Genomic DNA, 8,615 nt, shown 5'->3' on the forward strand with positions numbered 1-8,615 from the left:
TCCCAAAATAAATACACACCAGCATAGGAAAAAATACAGAAATGGCAAAAATTTTCATATTAAGGCATCAAGTGATTCTAGCCTAACATGCTGCACAGAATTAAGGTAAGGCAGGTTGAGCAAATAAGGCAATTAAGTCACTTAGACATGCTTTCCTAAGCTAACAATATGCTTAATAGTGCAAGTAATAGAGACAGAAAAGGAAAACATGCTAGTAATTACTTAAAGAAAACTGGATTTCCAACAATTAGCACAAGTACGCACTCGTCATCTCATGTACAAGGCATTTCAATTACCCAATATACCAATCCTAAGGGGAAGATCCCCCACACAAGGTTAGACAAGCCACTTACCTCAAACCGGCTCAAAATCAATCTGAAACCAGGCTCTTGCCACGAGTACTCGACTATAAATGGCCCAAATCTATTCAATTCAATTTCATAATGTAAATAACACTTCAAGTAACTGATTCTACAAATAAATTCTAAGCTAATACGCGAAATTAGGTAAAATGACAAAAACGCTCATCGGGCCCACATCTCGAAATCGGGTAAAATTTATATTTTTAGAATCCTCACGCTCTCACGAGTTCATCATACAAAGATTATCCAAATCCAAGGTCAAATTCCCAATCAAAAGTCAAATTCAAGGTCTAAGAACTTTCTTCCATGTTTTTCCCAATTCTCATCTCTAATCCGAAATTAAATGATAAAACTAACTATAGATTGATGGAATAAAACTAAAAAAGGTCAAGAATTGTTACCCAATGATCTCTTCTTAAATTTCCTCCCAAAATCGCCCTCTCCCGAACTCCAAGTTGAATTTCAAACTTTTGAAACTAAACCCTCGAAATTTCATATTTTTGCCCAGCTATTTCCGTATATGCGGTCAAATAATCGCATCTGCGATACCACTTTTGTGGTAGGGGAACCGCTTCTGCGGTTCTCACTTAAAAGCCCAATCTCTCACCTGCGACCTCAAATTCTGCATTTGCGGTCACGCAAATGCGGTTCCTTATACCGCTTCTGCAGTTCCTGGCTCCCTTCCTTCTTTCTGCTTCTGCGACCTTTGAGCCATTTTTGCGGTGCCTTACCTGCAGGGCCCAAACCGAAGGTGCGGTTATGACAGATAACAGCTGAAGATGTAAGCTTCAAACTCCAAAAATCTTTCCGTTAACTATGTGAAATCACCCTGAGGCCTCCGGACCTCAAACAAACATGTCAACCAATCCTAAAATATCATTCAAACTTGTTCCAACCTTTGGAAGGCTTAAAACAACATCAAAACACCTATTTTTCATTGGATTCAAGCCTAAGAATTCCAAAAACTCTAAAAATACACTTTTGATCAAAAAGTCTATCAAACCTCATCTGAATGACCTAAAATTTTGCACAAACATCACATTCAATACTATGGAGCTACTCCAACTTCCGGAATTCCATTATGACCCTCAGTTCAAAATCTCACTATCGAATCGGAAACTTCAATATTCGACCTTTCGATATTTCAAGCCCAAATTAGCTATGGACCTCCAAAACACAATCCGAACACGATCCTAAATCAGAAATCACCCAACGGAGCTAACAGAACCATCAAATTTCCATTCCGAGGATGTAATCATATTGTTCCGACTACGATCAACTTTCCAACACTTAAGCTCTCATTTAGGGACTAAGTGTCCCAAAACTATCCGAAACTCAAAATCAAATATTCCGGCAAATCAAAATAGCAAAAATAAACACGGGGAAAGCAGTTAATAGGGGATCGGGACGTTAATTCTTAAGACGACCGGCCGGGTCGTCACATCCCCCTACACTTAAACATTCGTTCATCATCGAACGAGCATAGAGACATAACTGGAGTAGTGAAAAGATGAGGGTAACGGCTGCGTATATCCTGCTAGGTCTCCCAAGTCGCCTCCTCGACCGGCTGACCCCGCCATTAAACCTTTACCGATGCAATGTTCTTTGCCCTCAGCTTTCTAACCTACCTGTCCAATATTGCCACTAGCTCCTCAACATAAGATAGATACTTGTCCAACTAGACCGAATTGAAATCCAACACGTGGGATGGATCACCGTGATACCTCCGGACAATCGAAACATGGAATACCGGATGAACTCCGGCCAAGCTGGGAAGTAAGTCAAGCTCATAAGTAACCTCCCCAACATGCCTAAATATCTCAAAAGGGCCAATAAATCTCAAACTCAACTTTCCTTTCTTCCCGAATCTCATAATGCCTTCATAGGCGAAACCCGAAGCAGAACCTGCTCTCCAAATCACGAACCTTCCAGTTCGCATAACTCTTCTGTCTGGACTAGGTTGTGCGGAATCTATCCTAAATCACCTTAACCTTCTCCAAAGCATCCTGAACTAGGTCTGTGACCAACAATCTAGCCTCACCCAACTCAAACCAACCCACTGGGGATCTACACTGTCTCCCATATAAAGCCTCATACGGTGCCATCTGAATGCTGGACTAATAGCTGTTGTTGTAAGCAAACTCCGCCAATGGCAAGAACGGATCCCAAGACCATCCAAACTCAATCACACACGCACAGAGCATATCCTCAAGAATCTTAATAGTGTGCTCGGACTGTCCGTCCCTCTGAGGGTGAAATGTTGTACTCAATTCCACACGAGTACCCAACTCATGTTGAATGACTCTCAAGAACCGTGATGTGAACTGAGTACCTCTATTTGAAATGATGGAAACCGGAATACCATGCAGATGAACATTCTCCTGGAAATAGATCTCCACCAACTGCTCCGAGGAATAAGTAGTACACACAAGAATAAAGTGAGTGTACTTGGTCAGCCGATCCACAATCACCCAAATAGCATCGAACTTTCTCAAGGTCCGTGGGAGCCCAACTACAAAGTCCATGGTTATCCGCTCCCACTTCCACTTTGGAATCTCTATCTGCTGAAGCAACCCACCCAGTCTCTAGTGCTCATACTTCACCTGCTAATAGTTAAGGCATTAAGCTATAAATTCAACTATATCTTTCTTCATCTGCCTCCACCAATAGTGCTGCCTCAAATCCTGATACATCTTCATGGCACCCGGATGAATAGAATACCGCGAGCTATGGGCCTCCTCCAAAATCAACTCCCAAAGCCCATCAACATTGGGTACACAAATCTAGCCCTGCATCCTCAATACCCCATCATCACTAATAGTCAAATCTCTGGCATCACCGTGCTGAACCTTATCCTTGAGGACAAACAAATGAGGGTCATCAAACTGTCTCTCCTTGATACGATCAAATATGGAAGACCGAGAAACCACGCAAGCTAGAACCCAACTAGGCTCCGAAATATCCAATCTCACAAACTGGCTGGCTAAGGCCTGAACATCCATCGCCATAGGCCTCTCCGATGCTGGTAAATACACCAAACTCCCCAAACTCTCTGCCTGGCAACTCAAAGTATCGGCCACCACATTGACCTTGCCCGAGTGATACAAAATAGTGATAGCATAGTCCTTCAACAACTCTAACCACCTCCTCTGGTGCAAATTTAGATCCTTTTGCTTGAACATGTGCTGCAAGCTCCGGTGGTCAGTATAAATCTCACAGGGAACCCCGTATAAATAATGGCACCAAATCTTTAGGGCGTGAACAATGGTAGCTAATTCAAGGTCATGAACAGGGTAGTTCTTCTCATGTATCTTCAGCTGTCTGGATGCGTAGGCAATCACCCTACCACCCTGCATCAACACCGCTCCGAGGCCAACCCACGAGGCATCACAATAGACCGTATAAGACCCCGAACTTGTAGGCTGTAGTCAAAGATATCTTGAGCTTATGGAAGCTTGCCTCACACTCCTCCGTCCATTGAAACGGAGCACCCTTCTGGGTCAACCTAGTCATAGGGGTTGCAATCGATGAAAACCCCTCCACAAAACGATGGTAGTAACCTGCAAAGCCAAGGAAACTACAGATCTCTGTAGCTGAGGATGGTCTGGGCCAACTCTGCACAGTCTCTATCTTCTTCGGATCCACCTGAATACCCTCACTCGATACCACGTGGCCTAAGAATGCCACAGAACCCAACCAGAACTCACATTTCGAGAACATAGAATATAACTTCTTTTCCCTCAGAGTCTAAAGCACAGTCCTCAGGTGTTGCTCATGATCTTCCCGACTCTGGGAATATACCAGAATATCATCAATAAAGACAATGATGAATGAGTCAAGATACAGCCAGAACACACTGTGCATCAAATGCATAAAGGTTGTTGGGGCATTGGTCAGCCAAAATGACATAACAAGGAACTCGTAATGACCTTACCGAGTTCTAAAAGTAGTCTTCTAGATATTTGGCTCCTAAATCTTTAACTGATGGTAACCTGAGCGCAAATCAATCTTAGAAAACACCCGTGCACCTTGAAGCTGGTCAAACAGATCATCAATAAGAGGCAAAGGATAACGGTTCTTCATTGTAACCTTGTTTCACTGCCGATAATCAATACACATACGTATAGAACCATCCTTTTTCTTCACAAACAAGACAGGAGCACTCCAAGTTGATACACTGGGCCGAATAAAACCCTTATCAAGCAATTCCTGTAACTAATCTTTCAACTCCTTCATCTCAGTAGGAGTCATACGATACGGAGAAATAGAAATGGGCTAAGTGCCCGGCAATAAATCAATGCCAAAATCAATATCTCTATCAGGCGGCATGCCTGGAAGATCAGCTGGAAACACATCAGGAAAATCCCGTACTACTAGGACTGAATCAACTGAAGGGGTATCAATACTGACATCTCTCACATAAGCTAAATACATGTTACACCCCTTTTAAACCATACGCTGAGCTTTAAGAAAAAAAATAACTCTACTTGGAGTGTGATCTAAAGTACCCCTCCACTCAACAAGCGGTATACCTGGCATAGCCAGGGTCACGGTTTTTGCGTGACAATCAAGAATAGCATAATGTGGCAACAACCAGTCTATGACCAAGATAATGTCAAAATCTACCATGCTGAGCAACAATAGATCAGATCTGGTCTCAAAACCAATAAAAGCAACCAAACACGACCGATAAACGCGATCCACAATAAGAGAATCTCGTACATGAGTAGAAACATAAATAGGGGAACTTAAAGAATCCCGAGATACACCCAAATCCAGAGCAAAATAAGAAGACACAAAAGAGTAAGTGGATCCTGGATCGAATAGAACCGATGCATCTCTGTGACAAACCAGTATAATACCTATGATGATAGAATCGAAGGCAACAACCTCGGTACGGGTAGGAAGGGCATAGTATCGGGCCTGGCCTCCCCCTCTAAGGCAACCTCTACCTCCTCGACCTCCACCTCTAGCTGGCTGAGCAGGTGGGGTAGCAACTGTATCTGTAACCATAGCTTTAGAACTCTATGGGGCACGGTGTGGCTGAGATGTCTATGAAGGTGCACCCCTCCCAAGTCTGGGGCAATCCCTCACCATATAGCGTGTTTCACCACACTCAAAACAAGCTCTGGGAGGACGTGGTGGCTATGACTGGCTCGGGCCAAGTCTGTTGGACTGACCTCTGAGAGCACCCTGCGTAGGAGGCGCGCTAGATATTGTTGGTGCATAATAAGGATCCTGAGGCCTAGGAGGAGCTGGGATACCACTGGCTGCTGGAAAAGCTGAATGAACAGGGTGACTCATATAACCCCTACCATGATGACCTGCTGCTGGGACACGGGACCAGAGAAATAGCCTGACTCTCGAGACCTCTTGGCCTCCCTCTCCTCTCTTTACCTAGCATGCATACCCTTAATCCTCCTAGAAATGCTCACCACCTGCTGATAAGAAATATCCATATCCAACTCACGGGCCATGCCAGACCTGATGCTGGGAATAAGGCCCTCAATAAACCGATGAACCCTCTCACGAACAGTAGAAACCAAGGCTGGTGCATGCCTAGCCATACTAGTGTAACGGACAGCATAGTCTGAGACAATCATAGCACCCTGGTGCAAATTCTAAAACTCTGCGTGCCATACGTCCTTGAGGCTCTGAGGAACATACTCTCTCAGGAACAGATCAAAAAACTGAGTCCAAGTCAGTGAAGCAGCCTCATCCGGACTGTCTAACTCATAGGTGCGCCATCACTCATAGGCAGCTCCTCGAAGCTGGAAAGTAGTGAAGGAAACCCCGCTCGATCCTGATATACCCATGATACGGACGTCTCCATACCGATCAGCGAGACTCTAATAAACCGACTTGTGATCCATGACTCCTATGAACCAAGAGCTCTGATACCAACTTGTCACGACCTCGGTTTTCCCTCAGTGAACCATCGTGACGGAACCTAGTCCTTTACGACTAGGTAAGCCTAAATTGCATAAGGTAACCAAAATGCGGAATAAAAACAAATTAAAACAGAATGAAGAGTGATATAAATAGTGTTTAAAAGTGTCGCTCGGCATATACAGCATAATATTATCATAACCAAGTACATTATCCCAAAAACCCGGAAACTCACAGAACCACAAGCCTTTGGATATCTACAATATCTAACTCTAGAATATCTAACAAGGGAAAGATATACATAAGGACAAATGTTTAAAATCTAGAATAGAAAGGGACTTCTCAGTATGCGAACGCGTCATATGCACCTCGAAAACTCTAGAGCAGTCGCCTCGCCTCATGAGTGATAAGATGGAGTCGCATTACCTGGATCTGCACATGAAAAACATGCGCTGAAGGGGCATGAGTACACCACAACGGTACTCAGTAAATGCCAAGCCTAACCTCGGTCGGGTAGTGACGAGGAAGGTCAGGGCCCTACTGAGGTTAAAAAAATATAAAGATCAACAGTATAGAACAGAACAGTACAAATAAGTACAACAGTAAAATAACAAAGGATGTACAGGACAGCAACAACTATACCGAGGCAAGGTAAACACAGAAAGGAAATACAGCTCAGCACCAATAATAACAATCGGGGATCTCCTAGGATACCGTCTTGTAGTCCTATATGTATATATCCAATGGATCTCCTGGGATCTCGTCCCATAGGTCAACTCATAGTGCGTGAGGATCTACCGAAAATCCTGTTTTGTAGTCCCAAATGTAAATACTCAATACTGCAGGAATCTACCGGGTGCATTCCCGTAGTTCCATAAAATTTGTACAGGAGATCTACATGAATCCCATATCCTTAGTCCCAAAATAAAAACATAGCAACACAGGAAAATATACAGAAATGACAAAACTTTTCATATTAAGGCAACAAGTGATTCTAGCTTAGCATGCTACACAGAATTTAGGTAAGGTAGGTTGAGCAAATAAGGCAATTAAGTAACTTAGACATGCTTTCCTAAGCTAACAACAGGCTTAATAGTGCAAGTAATATAGACAGGAAAGAAAAACATGCTTGTAATTAATTAAAGAAAATCGGATTTCTAACAATTAGCACAAGTACGCACTCGTCACCTCACGTACAAGGCATTTCAATTACCAAATATACCAATCCAAAGGGGAAGGTTCCCCACACAAGGTTAGACAAGCCACTTACCTCGAACCGGCTCAAATATCAATCTGAAACCACGCTCTTGCCATGAGTACTCGACTCCAAATGGCCCAAATCTATTCAATTCAATATCATAATGTAAATAACACTTAAAGTAACTGATTCTACAACTAAATTCTTTGGTAATACGCAAAATTAGATAAAATTACCAAAACGCCCCTCGGGCCCACTTCTCGGAATCGAGTAAAATTTATATTTTCAGAATCCTCACACTCTCACGAGTTCATGCATACCAAAATTATCCAAATCCAAGGTCAAATTCTCAATCAAAAGTCGAATTCATGGTTTAAGAACTTTCTTCTAAGTTTTCCACAATTTTCATCTCCAATCCAAAATTAAATGATAAAACTAACTATAGATTGAAGGAATAAAACTAGAAGAGATTAAAGAATTTTTACCCAATTATCTCTTCTTTATTTCCTCCCAAAATCGCCCTCTTCCGAACTCCAAGTGAAATTTCCAACTTTTGAAACTAAACCCTCGAAATTTCATATTTCTGCCCAGCTATTTCCGCATCAGCAGTCAAATAATCGCATCTGTGATACCACTTCTGCGGTTGGGGAACCGCTTCTGCGGTTCGCACTTAAAAGACCAATCTCACACCTGCGACCTCAAATTCCGCATCTGCGGTCATGCAGATGCGGTTCCTTATACCCTTTTTGCGGTTCCTGGACCCCTTCCTCATTTCCGCTTCTGCAACCTCTGAGCCGTTTCTGCGGCGCTGCACCTGGGGGACCCAAACCGCAGGTGCAGTTATGATAGATAACAGCTGTAGCTCCAAACTTTAAACTCCAAAAATCTTTCCGTTAACCATCTGAAATCAGCCCGAGGCCCCTAGGACCTCAACCAAACATGCCAACCAATCGTAAAACATCATTCAAACTTGTTCCAACCTTCGGACCGGTCAAAACAACATCAAAACACCTATTTTTCATCGGATTCAAGCCTAAGAATTTCAGAAACTCTAAAAATACGCTTTCGATCAAAAAGTCTATCAAACCTCGTCCGAATGACCTGTTATTTTGCACATACGTCACATTCAACACTACGGAGCTACTCCAACTTCCCGAATTTCATTC

Source organism: Nicotiana sylvestris, chromosome 11, assembly GCF_000393655.2.
Source record: "Nicotiana sylvestris chromosome 11, ASM39365v2, whole genome shotgun sequence".
Lineage (NCBI taxonomy): Eukaryota > Viridiplantae > Streptophyta > Magnoliopsida > Solanales > Solanaceae > Nicotiana > Nicotiana sylvestris.